This window comes from Rhinopithecus bieti, unplaced genomic scaffold (assembly GCF_001698545.2).
Source record: "Rhinopithecus bieti isolate Rb0 unplaced genomic scaffold, ASM169854v2 scaffold_37987, whole genome shotgun sequence".
Taxonomy (NCBI): Eukaryota; Metazoa; Chordata; class Mammalia; order Primates; family Cercopithecidae; genus Rhinopithecus; species Rhinopithecus bieti.
This window is the reverse complement of record NW_016815892.1, coordinates 1,254,778-1,268,341: the sequence shown is the minus strand read 5'-3', so window position 1 is coordinate 1,268,341 and position 13,564 is coordinate 1,254,778. Positions and strand designations below refer to the sequence as shown.

General features: G+C 41.8%; 1 pseudogene; it reads right to left on the bottom strand.

Moving 5' to 3' along the window:
* Positions 1-622: 622 nt before the first annotated feature.
* Positions 623-13,564, bottom strand: part of LOC108516556 (thyroid hormone receptor-associated protein 3-like) — a 134,880-nt pseudogene continuing 121,938 nt past the window's right edge.

The following is a 13,564-nucleotide window of genomic DNA, read 5'->3' as shown; positions in this document are numbered from 1 at the left end:
CTGGAAACTACTCCGTGACATACAAAAATCAGGTTTACAAAAGATCCAAGCAGTTTGGCCCAAGAGAAATGTGAACACTTCAAAGTTTATTCACAGCGTTTGTTTCCTTTAAGAATCAAAGTTTTCCCAAATATAATAGTTTCTAATATTACTACATATGCCTAAAAAAAAAGAAAAAGAAAAAAGAGGGGGCTTTTAAAAAAATCAGGATGGGGAGAAGAGATTGAAAATCATCAAATTAGTCTTCTTAGCTCCAAATGAAATGAACTTCAGAACAAAACTGTTGGTTTCTAATAGGAAACAAAAATTCAAGCATTGCTCTCCTGCCCTAACCCCTACCCCCACCCCCCACACACCAACGACAAATGAGAAAAACAGTTAAAGCCCAATGAGCTGTGTTCTGCTCAAAAGCTGGGCCTGACCATTGGGTTCCACAGCCAGCCTCCTCTGTCCAGTGGGAGGCAGTGCCAGGGATGCCTTCCATGGTACTACAATCTGCACGGCTGGTGAGGGGTGGGATAGGATTTTCAGAATCTTCTTGAGGTTCCACTGTTTAGCTCCTCACCAGCCATCTTCCCAGTGCCTCTCTCCCCTGGGCAAGGAATCCCGTCAAGAGTGGCCCCTACTCGGTTTTGGGCTGTAAATTGTCCTTCTCTTCTCAGTTCTCTGTCTCACTCTCATCATCTTCAATCTCCCCTTCCTCCCCACTGAACTTGTCATGGGCTAACTTGGGGCTAGTACTTGATTTCTGGAACGTGAACAGGACCCGATCCTGAGGAAAGGCTCCTCCACCTGGCCCCAGCTCACCCACTTGTCACTGCCTTCACCTTCATGGTCATCATGCAAGTAATACTTCTTGCTTTTGGGGGCGTACTCTGGGTACCACTCCTCTTCTCGGTTTCTAATATTACTACACATGCCTAAAAAAAAAAAAAAAAAAGAAAAGAAAAGAAAGAAGGGCTTTTAAAATCAGGATGGGGAGAAGAGATTGAAAATCATCATCTCAGAAGTCTTTCTTGGGGGAGGCGATGAGCTTTTCTCCTGGACAGCTTTGTAAGCAGTCACTCAGAAATTCTTCTCAGGTACAAAGACCTTGTGCCCACCTTCAGTTCTCTTGCTCCAGTCCTCCTTTTTGGATCTTTCTGGGAAAGACTCCTCATCCATCTCCTCTGTTTTCCTCTGCTTTTCCTTCCCTGGAGGTGCATATACCAGGCCCTCCCATTTGCCTGACTTCTCCTCCTCCTGGTTTCTTTTTTGAAAATCGTTGCTGTTGTTGTTATTGTTCCCAGAGTAGTTGCCTCTGCCCCAGCCTCTTCCTCTGGCTCGAAATGGAAAGGTTCCTCCGTTCTGCCACCTCCTTTCACTTGGACCCACCAAGCCTTTGGTCCCCAGTCTTGATTTCTCAAAGCCCGTGGTGCTCTCCTCTCTTTCCTCTGTCTCTTCAGTGTACTCTTCTGCTTTGTAGGAGTGAGATGACTGGGAAGAAGAGGATCTGGACCTGTCTCTTGCTCTCCGGTGCTTCTTCTGCTTCTTTGATCCTTTATGAGTTTTCTCTGTTTTTTTTCAGTTGAGCTTTCCCTTAAGGGGCTGGAGTCTCAGGAATCCACTGATTCTCTTGATTTACCTCATTTAAGATCTCTCTCCTGGCTAAGCATGGTGGGTCACGCCTGTAATCCCAGCAATTTGGGAGGCAGAGGTGGGTGGATCATGAGGTCAGGAGATCGAGACCATCCTGGCCAACATGGTGAAACCCCATCTCTACTAAAAATACAAAAATTAGCACATGTCTGTAATCCCAGCTACTTGGGAGGCTGGGGCACAAGAATCACTTGAATCTGTGAGGCAGAGGTTGCAGTGAGCCAAGATCATGCCACAGCATTCCAGCCTGGACGACAGAGCGTGACTCCATCTAAAAAAAAAGAAAACAAAAATCTCTTATGACGTTCAGTATCAAGGCTGAGATCAACAGGATCGTCTTTGTATTTTCCCTCAGCCTTGTAGACAGGTACTGGGGGAAATATCTATTCTTCTGTGTATCTCTGGCCTATTCTTGTTTTTGGCTGCCTCCTGCTCAGTTCCTCTCCTTAGGTATTTAGTAAAGTGTTCATGTAATGTCATTCCTGAGGACCCAAAGTGATGCTCTTTAACATGGTGAACAATGGTCACTATATGTTGGGCAAACAGTTCCGAGGGGCTACGCTGAGACTGAGCTGACTGTATGTGCTGGAAAGTGGAACAAAACTCCTGTTCCTTTTTGTTGCTATGGACTAGATCTCGGCAAAGCTTGCGTTCCTGAGCCAATAAGCCACTGGGTTCTGCAAGGTCTTCATCAAAAGAGTCCATCTGGACACTGACCTGTGCCTCTTGAGTAATGGAAAAGGAAGACTTCCCTGTGGAAAAGTCTTTCACTTCCAGCTTATCTCAGAAGTCTTTCTTGGGGGAGGCGATGAGCTTTTCTCCTGGACAGCTTTGTAAGCAGTCACTCAGAAATTCTTCTCAGGTACAAAGACCCTGTGCCCACCTTCAGTTCTCTTGCCCCAATCCTCCTTTTCGGATCTTTCCGGGAAAGACTCCTCATCCATCTCCTCTGTTTTCCTCTGCTTTTCCTTCCCTGGAGGTGCATATACCAGGCCCTCCCATTTGCCTGACTTCTCCTCCTCCTGGTTTTTGTTTGCATCTATGACTTTCAACACATCTTGGGTTCATCATCAAACTCAGACTCCTTCCTTCCCTTAGCTTTGTCCTTACCTTCATCATCCATCTCTTCCTTGTGGAAGTCAGCCATCTGCTTCTCAAAGTCATCTTGGCGCTTATACCTTTTGGGAGACTGACTGCCCCGAAAAGGCTTCTCAGAATCAGTTTTGGGAGCATAAGAATCAGATTTCATTTTTCCATCACCCAAGCCTGTATCAGAGAAACTCCCTTTCTCTTTAATTTTTTCTTTGTCTGTATTTGTTTGTTTCTGTTCCTTATCTTTTCTATTCTGTCTTCTGCTTTTCTAGATACCCTTTGTATAGGCTGCTCCTCCTGGAGCAGCACTCTCCTGCTTCTGAGATGAGACATATGTGGAGCCAATGGATGGTGAATTCTTACCCACAGGGCTCTTTTTGGATGGACTCAGGGACCCGAGAACTGTGGTCGAACTGACTTTGGTGTTTCCCAGGCCGATACTCAGCACCGCTCAGCAGAGTTGAGCTCATCTGGGATGTGCTGGAAAGTGGAGGACTAGGTTTTGGCTTGGGGTAGGAAGGAGTGACCGCTGCTTCACCACCACAAACTGGAGGGGGCTTTTGAAAGCTGGGCCTCACTCTCAAGGACTCAGCTCAGAAACTGCTGAGGCCCCTGATGCAGAACCAGTGCCGTAGGTGGCATCTGGCCATGGCTTCGAGCTCTCAGATGCTTTTGTGTCTTGAGAGGTGCCTCCAGAGAATGTCTGCTCCTTGGCCTCATCTCCCTGGTTATCCCCGGCAGCCTGACATGGCCAGCTATCCTTGGAAGAGGACCTTTTCTCCCTTGCAGACTTGCGCTTAGAAGATTCAACTTGGCTATGGTTGGAGGAAAGAACGGGAGGATGAGGAGCGCCTTGACTGGTCAGAAGACGTCTTATCAGAGTTTCTAGAATGGCTCCTGGACCTTGGTGAAGGGGACCGTCTCGCTGGGATCTGGAGTCTTCAACGGCCTGTATGCTTGCCGGTAATTCTGCCAATTTGAGTGGTAGTTTCCATAGCCTCCTTGGTTATACTGGCCCCATGGATAAAAGCCTTTGTTGCACCCGCGGAAATAATAGGGCCTTCTATAGCCTCTGTTGTGACCTTGGAAATCCGATTCCAATATACTCTTGAGTGGTTTCTTTCTCTGTTATTAGCTGGAGAATATGATCTGGAACCAGACCTAGCACTCAGCCTGCACTTCCTTGAACCAGAGACAGATCGGCTTAGGGACTGAGACTTCGAACATGAATGAGAACGAGATCTTGATGCAGATCCTGAACGAGAAGAGCGAGATCCAGACTTGGATTTACTTGTTTTTGACGGCTCTGTAGAGAGGATCACTTTTCAATTACACCTTATTTGAACAATGATTCGACTTGCACTGGATCCCAGACACTACCCCAAAAGAACACTTGCAGCACCACTGGCTTCTTCAATTTATGAGTCAAGATACACTTCTGGGCCTACCGCAGCGATCACAGCTGCAGCTCACAAGGGCACAACCAGCCAGAACCTCGCCCCCCCGTATTTTATATTCTTATAGCTATTTTACACTATTTTATAGTAAATGTGATTGCCTCTTGATTCTCAGCTAGATTGTTATTGGTGTATAGGAATGCTACTGGTTTTGGACATTGTTTTGTATCTCACAACTTTACTAAATTCGTTTATCAAACTAAGGGTTTTTGGTGGTGTTTTTAGGTTTTCCAAATTACACGGAGACAATTTGACTTCCTCTCTTCCCATATGGATGTCTTTTATTTCTTTCTCTTGCCTAATTACTCTGGCCAGTACTGTCAGTACTATGTTGAATAGGGTGACATCCTTGTCTTGTTCCAATTTTTATGGGAAAGGCTTTCAACTTTTCTTCATTCAGTATGATGTTGGCTGTGGGTTTGTTGTATATGGCCTTTGTTATTTTGAGGTTTCTTCTATGACTAATTTGTTGAGGGTTTTTTGTATCATAAAGGGATACTGAATTTTGTGAAATGGTTTTCCTGCATCTATTGAGATGATTATATGGATTTTGCCCTTAATTCTGTTTATGTAATGTATCACATTTATTGATTTGTGTATGTTGAACCATCTTTGTATCCCTGGTATAAAACCTAGTTGATTGTGGTATACTATCTTTCTGATGTGTCATTGGATTTAATTTGCTAGTATTTTGTTGATTTTTGTGTTTATGTTATTCACGGATATTGGTCTGTAGTTTTCTTTGTTCTGTTGTGTGCTTGTCTGGTTTTCGTATCAGGGTTATACTGGCCTTGTGGAATGAGTTAGAAAGAATTCCCATCTCCTCAGATTTTTGGAACAGTTTCAGAAGGATTGAGATTAATTCTTTGTATGTTTGATAGAATTTGGCTATGAATATATCTGGTCCTGGGCTTTTCTTAGTTGAGAGATTTTTTTTTTTGTTATGGATTTAATGTTTTTATGCATTATTGGACTGTTCAGGTCTTCTGTTGCTTCCTGGTTCAATCTTGGGAGGTTGCATGTTTCCAAGAATTTATCTGTTTCCTCTGTGTTTTCTAGTTGGTGAGTGTATAGTTGTTCATAATAGTCTCTGATGATCTTTTGTATTTCTGTGGTATCATTTATCATGTCTCCTTTCTCATTTCTGATTTTATTGGGTTTTCTCTCATTTTTTTCCTGGTTAGTATATCAAGTGGTTTATTGATTTTGCTTATCTTTTCAAAAAACCAACTTTTTGTTTCACTGATCCTTTGTGTGTGTGTGTGTGTGTGTGTGTGTGTGTGTATGTCTCTATTTAGTTTAGTTCTGCTCTGATTTTTCCTTTTGTCCTTCCACTAATATAGGATTTGGTTTGTTCTTATTTTCCAGTTCCTTGAGATGCATCAATAGGTTGTTTATTTGGAGTCTTTTTTATTTATTTATTTTTTGGTGTAGGCATTTATTGCTACAAATTTCCCTCTTAGCACTGCTTTTGCTGTATCCTGTAGGTTTTGGCATATTGGGTTTTGATTTTTGTTTGTTTCAAGAATTTTTTTTATTTACTCCTTAATTTCTTTCATTCAGTCATTCAGGAGCATGTTGTTTAATTTTCATGTATTTGTGTCATTTCCAGAGTTCTCCTTGCTATTGATATCTAGCTTTATTTCATTGTGGTCTGAGAAGATACTTGATATGATTTCAATTTTTTTGAAACTTGTTGAGACTTGTTTTGTGTTCTGACATATGGTCCAACCTGGAGAATGTTTCATGTGCTGATGAGAAAAATGTGTATTATAAAAGCCACTGGATGAAATATTCTGTAAATGATTTTTAGGTCCTTCTGGTCTAATGTGCAGTTTAAATTCAATATTTCTCTGTTAATTTTCTGTCTAGATGAACTGTCTTATGCTGAGAACGGGGTGTTGAAATCCCTATCTATTGTTGTATTGGAGTCTGTCTTTTCTTTTAATTCTAATAATATTTGCTTTATAAATCTGGGTGCTTCAGTTTTGGGTACATATGTTTAAAATGTTTATATCCTCTTACTGAATGGATCCTTTTATGGATCCATAATGAGATATTGGATCCTATGAGATTCTTTGTCTCTTTTTACTGTTTTTGACTTAAAGTCTGTTTTATCTGATATAACTACTCTGCTTAAGTTTGGTTTCTGTTTGCATATAGTTTCTTTTTCCATGCCTTTACTTTCAGTCTGTATGTGTTTTTACAGATGAGATGAATTTCTTGTAGGCAGCCTATACTTGAGTCATTTAAAAAATTCCACTGAGCAAGTCTATATTTTTTTAAATGGAAAGTTTAATTTGTTTACGTTTAGGGTTATTACTGATATATCAGGGCTTATTCCTGTTATTTTGTTACTTGATTTCTGGTAATTTTATATGTTATTTTTTCCCTTTATTTCTCTCTTATTATTTACTATTTTAGTTTGTTGGTATTCTACAGTGGTAACATTTGAGTATTTCCTCTTCCTTGTTTGTTTGCTCTATCTATGGCTTTTATATTTTTGAGTGTTTTCATGATGGTAGCTATTAATAATCTTTTGCTTCTGAGTATAGAACTTCCTTAAGCATTTATTGGAGGACTGGTCTAGAGGTGATGAACTTCCTCACTTTTGCTTGTCTGGGAAATACTATTTTCCCTTATTTATGAAAGATAATTTTCTGGACATAGTATCCTTGACTAACAGTGTTTTTCTTTTAGTACTTTGAATATATCATCCCATTTTCTCCTGGTCTGTAAAGTTTCTGCTGAGAAGTTAGCTGTTAGTCCGATAGGGTTTCCTTTATAGGTGATAAAATGTTTTTCTCTTGCTGATTTTAGAATTTGTACTGTCACTTTGACTTTAGACAGCTTGAATTGCAATAGGCCATGGTGAAGTACTTTTTGCATCGTATTTTCTGAGGATCATTGAGCCTCCTATATCTGGATGTCTAAATCTCTTCCTAGAATTATGAAGTTTTCATTTACTACTATGTTAAGTAGGTTTTCTAAGCCTTTCAATTTCTCTTTACCCTCAGGGATACTAATGATTAATACATTCAGTTGCTTTATGTAGTCCTGAGTATCTCAAAGGCTTTGTTCATTTTTTGAAAAACATTTTTTCTTTATTTTTTGTCTGACCAGATTATTTCAAAATATTTGCCTTCAAGTTCTGAAATTCTCTATTCTGCTTGGCCAAGTCTATTTTTGCAGCTTTCGATTGTATTTTGTTCTTGCTTTGATGACTTTTTCAGTTCCAGAATGTCTGTTTTTTTAAAAGATATTTATCTCTTTGATACATTTTCACTTATTTCCTGTACTGATTTTGAGCTGTTTGTATTGCTTTTCATATTTCTCTTGCATCACTGAACTTTGAAAATAAATATTTTGAATTCTTTATCTGGCATTTTGAGCACTGCTTTTTGGTAGGATCCATTGCTGGAGAATTATGATGTTCCTATGAGGGTATCATATTGCTTTTTCATGTTTCTTATGTCTTTACAGCATTTGCTTCTCTTTATTTTTTGAATTTTCCTTCATTGAGGGGGCTTTTTCCTGAATATGTGACTATGATGTTGTTTGGGTAGGACCCTTTGGCTTTGCTTTTGGGTGCATGGAGTAGGGAAGACTACTACAATTTCATTGGCTATAAATAGCGTCAGTGGTATCTGTGGTTTCCGTGGCGTGTTAGGGTGCGGTTATTGGTGGAGGCTGTGGTGAACTTGTGCTAGGGTCTGAAACGCCAGATTGGTCTGTCTTTAGGTTTCAGTGGGGCTAAGCATGTCTATCCTTGTGCTCTGTGGCAGTGTATTCTGACACTTACGTTGGTGGTTCCAAGCAGGCTGATTCTTGGGCCTCTGGGTGCCTTTCTCAATGCTGGTTGTGGTAGTGGTGGACTGGGTGGGTGAGCAGGCTCTTGAGTTCCTGAGCAGTTGTGTGATGTGGGCAATGGTGGCAGCAGTAGTGGCGAGATGCTCTTCTGATTCCCAAGTGCTGTGCTTTTGTGTTGGCAGTTGTTGCAATGGGCCATGCGGGCTGGCTTCCAGGCCACTAGGTTGTGCTTGTAGGTAGAAGCAAGTACCTGCAGGTGCTTGAGGTGGTAGTGATATGTTCTTTGTCCCCAGCCTCTGTCACTTAGGCTTAGGAGCCCCAGGTGATGGACTGGGTTATGGAACCCCCAGGACCATGGATCCTGCACTCTGTCTCAGATGGTGGAGTGAAGCCAAGCAGAGCCAGACCATGCAAACTTGTACATAGGTTCCTCAATGATGAGTGCATGGACTAGCTGTGTTGAGGAGTTGGGGGTGGGGTGGGGTGGGGTGATCCTTAGGCCCTGGAGAAATGCTTGGGTGAGGGGCAACCACCACTACAGTGAGGTCTTACCATGTTGTGGGGGTGGCCAGTTCCAGCAGTCTCAGCAGCCCCACCCTTGGCCAGCAGCTGGGGGACTTTCGTCCTTTTCATGCCCCAGTGCTTGTGGGGCTCCCTCCCCGATCCTGGCTGTTGCAGCTGGGGGATCCCTCCCCCATCCTGGCTGTTCAGTCAGACCTGGTAGTTCACGCCTAGCCCGGAACTCAGCCCTGGGCCATGGGGGCCCCCTGCCCAGTTCCATGTCCAAGCTTCTGCAGCAACTCTTGTCTGGCTCAGGACAAGTGGAGGAGTTGCCCACATCTAGCACCAGCAGCTGCAGCCCACAGCACACTTGCTTCTCAGTCCTGTTTGCAAAAGCCGCCCCCACCCTCCTACTTTGGCCCCATGCCCCGGCTCTGGAAGCAGCAGCCTGGGTTTCCCCAATGCCCAGGACTGGTGCCACTGGTTCCCAGGACCGAGCATAGTCTGCTAAAAGCAAGGATCAAGAATGGTGTTTTATTGTAGCTCCTCAGGTCCCAGGTGTGTTCCCTCCTTGGAGTTCCTTCCCACAGTCTCCTGGCTGCTCCCAAGTCAGAATCAGGGCTTGGGAGAGTCAAAGTGTTTCTCCTATGGCCTGGATAGTACAATTCCCAAGTGAGAAGGTAAATTGCAGGAAGACACTCACTCACCTTCCGCTGTACTAAGTGATTCACTACCAGTTCAGGGCCAATCATAGCCACACAAGCTGCACATTTTCCTTCTCCTTCCTAGACTTTAGTGTTTCCTATCATTTTTTTTTTCTGTCAAACTCCCATGTTCCACCAAGGATAATATATTTAAAATGGGAATGTTGGCCGGGCATGGTGGCTCCTGCCTGTAATCCCAGAACTTTAGGAGGCAGAGGTGGGTGGATCATGAGGTCCAGAGATCAAGACCATCCTGGCCAACATGGTGAAACCCCATTTCTACTAAAAAAAAACAAAAATTAGCTGGGCATGGTGGCAGGTGCCTGTAACCCCAGCTACTCAGGAGGCTGAGGAAGGAGAATTGCTTGATCCTGGGAAGTGGAGGTTGCAGTGAGCTGAGGTCGCACCACTGCATTCCAACCTGGTGACAGAGGAAGACTCCATCTCAAAAAAAAAAAAAAAAAAAAAAAAAGGAAAAAAAAAAAAAAAAAAAAAAAACTGTCTACACACTTTTTTGGTACTTCTAAGTGGATGAGGCATGCTTACAATGCCTCTAATCAGCCATCTTAAAAAACAAAACAAAACAAAACAAAAAAACACATGTTGTTGAGATAGCTTCTTATAGATTATCCTAAATGTAGGCAATATGCTCAAAATTGCAATAGATGAGAAAGAGGGTATATGTAGTGACTTGCATATAGCATTCCAAGCTTTGGTTATTGCTGTTTGCTCCTGATAGGGTTCAAAAGGGGCTACATTAGACAGGAAATTCAATTTTTCTCTTTCACATATCTGCATTTTAATTTGAAATTTATACCATGCTTTCTTTAGCTGGGTGAATGCGGATTGCCATATTTCATCCAAACTAAGACAGTTTTAAGGTACACTATTATTTTATTTATCACTATGAAGGAAAAAAACCTGCCAATTAAACGTTGACAATTATAAGACATATCACCATTTCGGAGACGTTACAACGTTATAATTCCTGCAAGAAGTGGAAGTACAGTGTTGAAATGCAACATTTTAAGATTGCTGCCTCCCATGAAAGAGGAGGCTGTTATTTCTGGGATGAGATCAAGTTTCCCTTGAACTGTTTTTGCAGGTTATCTTCTCTACAGTTGGCATTCATGCATGGAAGAGCAAAACCTGGTTCTGTGTTAGCACATATTTTGTGTTACATTGATCTCTATCTTGCTAATTACAAAACAAAATTTTATAGAATAAAAGCCAGTGATTATAGAAACCAAATTGAGAATTAGGACTAAGGATAAAGTTTAACAAGAAAATGTAATTACAGGAAGTTAGAATACGCTCTTCTCTGTGTCATTTAAAGATTAAGAGACTCAGCAAGAAGAAAAGGGAAAATATTGTCCTATTGATTGTGGAATTAGCCAGGAAAAGTGTTTGTGCGTTCTTTATACTCTGAAATATTCTTCTGCACTGTGGAACTTTAATAATCAGATTTCACTCTTGAAGTTTAATAAATGGCACCAAAAGTTGTTTTTTCCAACTCAGGTGCTAATATAACCAAGATTGTTCTTTGTCCCTAGTAAAGAGAAGGCTAGATATTACTATTTCTATAAAACTCTAGTAGGATTTAGAAATAACATTTAATATACTGTAGGCCATAAGGCAAAGGGTACACAATGGCTAGAATTTATTTTTCCAGACTGAACTAGTAGACTATATATATGTGACTTTTATTCAGACAAGACATGTAAAAGAAGCCACTCTGCTCCTAGACCTACAGCAACTGGATTTGAAAACCAGATTTGCAACCCATGTTATGTGATGGCAGCTATAAGATTTTGGCCCCAGGGCAAGGGGTGATGTGGTTAAGGGTTATTTATTTTTTGCCTTCACAGGATACCTTGTGGTATTTTCATCCTTCTTTCCCCACACACAGTCTTCATAGCTTGAACCACTTACAACAGTGGTTTGTTTCTGTTTTGGTTTTTGTTTTTTTTTTTGAGATGGTGTCTCGCTCTGTCGCCAGGCTGGAGTGCAATGGTGTGATCTTGGCTCACTGAAACCTCTGCCTCCTGGGTTCAAGTGATTGTCCTGCCTCAGCCTCCTGTATAGGTGGGACTACAGGCATGTGCCGCCACGCCCAGCTAATTTTGGTATTTTTAGTATAGACAGGGTTTCACCATGTTGGCCAGGATGGTCTCAATCTCTTGACCTCGTGATCCACCCACCTGGGCCTCCCAAAGTACTGGGATTACTGGCGTGAGCCACTGTACCCAGCCAGAACAGTGGTTCCTAACCTGAACTGCACATTAGAATTACCAGAGGAACTTTAAAAAAATACCAAAAATATCCATGCATACATCTTATTCCAGCCCAATGAATTCAGAATCCCTGGAGTAGGTCCCAAACATTAAGGGTTTTTTTTTTTCTTGAGCTCCCAAGTGTTTGTAATGAGCATCCCAAATTGGGGATCCCCTGATTTAGAGCTATAATGCTTGCTCCTGGGATTTTGCAGATGTCAGGATGGAGACTTGGATTTAGTTCATGTTAGTAACAAACCTTCCCAGAATAGGAGGCTGAAATCTTTGGATTGAAATAACCTTTATCTTTAGGGTCAGGTTTCCCAGAGGCAAGATTCTGAGATGGGAGTTTATGTGTAGGTGATTTCATTTAGAAAGCGCTCCCAGGAGAAACCTGCTAAAGAGCAAGCAGGACAGGGAGCGGAGTGTAGTAGCTGGTTTTTAAAGGTGGCTGCCTCCCATTCCTTGCCTCCATGTTTGTACAAACCACTCCACCTACCAGGGAGGGGTCTATTTCCCAGGAGAGAAACCCAGGAGGCAGAGGTTTCAGTGAGCCAAGATCACACCATTGCACTCCAGCCTGGGGACAGAGCGAGACGCCATCTCAAAAAACAAAAACAAAACAAAACAAAACAAAACAGAAACAAACCACTGTTGTAAGTGGTTCAAGCTATGAAGACTGTGTGTGGGAAAAGGAGGATGAAAATACCAGTTGCCATGTAAGTAACCTGACCACCTCAGACCACCAAGGTGTGAAGTTTGAGCTAGCACCATGGGAAGGTGACATGGCGTAGGAAATTGAGGAATCCAGCTGGCAGTGAAAACTAAAGCCCCAGATGTATGACACCAGTCCAGCCAGTTCAGCCAGCCCCTACAGTCATTTCAGCCATCCCAACTGAGGTCCCAAATACCACAGACAGAGACAAGCAATCCCTGCCATGCCTTGTTTGAATTCCCAACCAACAGAATATGAGCAAATACAATAATTGCAGTTTTAAACTTTGGAATAGTTTGTTATGAAGCAATGGAAAATTGAAACTTGGAGTAGTTTCACAGTGATAGAAGACTTAATGTTTGGGTGGCTTATTGTGTAACAATAGATACTGGAAATAGGAAGAAACTCCCCTGCAGGGATAAAATTTCAAGCAAAATCCTATGGAGGTTATCTCCAGCCTGATCCCATTGGGAAAATCTGAATTATGTCTCAGGATTATCCTGATATTAGGCTTTCATATTCCTAGCTATTGGATCAGGCCTACTGTGTGGTCAGAAACAGTGGCATAAACTCCCAGGCTCTTCTTGCTTTCTGAGGAGCAGCGGCAGAGTCAAGCATCCCTCAAAGGACACCTGGCCTGTGGCAGGTGCCACATCATCATATCGGAGCATGTGGTAGTAACTCTGTGCTGATATTATTTCTCATTGCTTTACAGAATATGCAACCCAAGCAAGGAAAAAAAAAAAAAACACCAGAAAAGTGGAGGAAAAAAAAAAAGAGGTACAAGTATCTTAGGCATAAAGTTCAAATTTGATCAATAAAAGGGAATAAAGACTTTATTTAACAATAAAATTATGGGAGGAATCTTTGTAGATAGGGAAACAGGTAGGTGCGGTTCGTTTTTGCAAGATAGGAAAAATAAACCATGAAAAATACTGCAGGTAGAAGATGCTTGCGTAGCAAAGCAGAGGAAAGCAGCTTTGTGACAACGTTGAACATTTCCTGCTGTTCAGGGCAGCATGAAGTGGGAAGATGCGAAATTGTTGGTAGGTGTGTCTGATAGCAGTGTTGGCACACCTAACTTCATAATTTCTGACCTAGTTGAAGAAATGCCTATGGTCTTTTTGCTGGGTTTAATTATAGCATAAATATAATCTATTTCTTTAAAGAGAAAAAATTGGTTAGAATTCCATTATTGTTTCTGTGGAGAGAATTAATTTTCAACAAAGTGTTTTAGAGCATCTGTGTTGGCAGTTCTGGGAGGAAGGTCTCATTTTCTAAATGCAAATTTTGGCTCCTCCTGTATTCTTCCTTCTACCTCAATGCTTAGAAAACTACCAGAAACAGGTTTTTTTTTTTTTTTTTTTTTTTTTT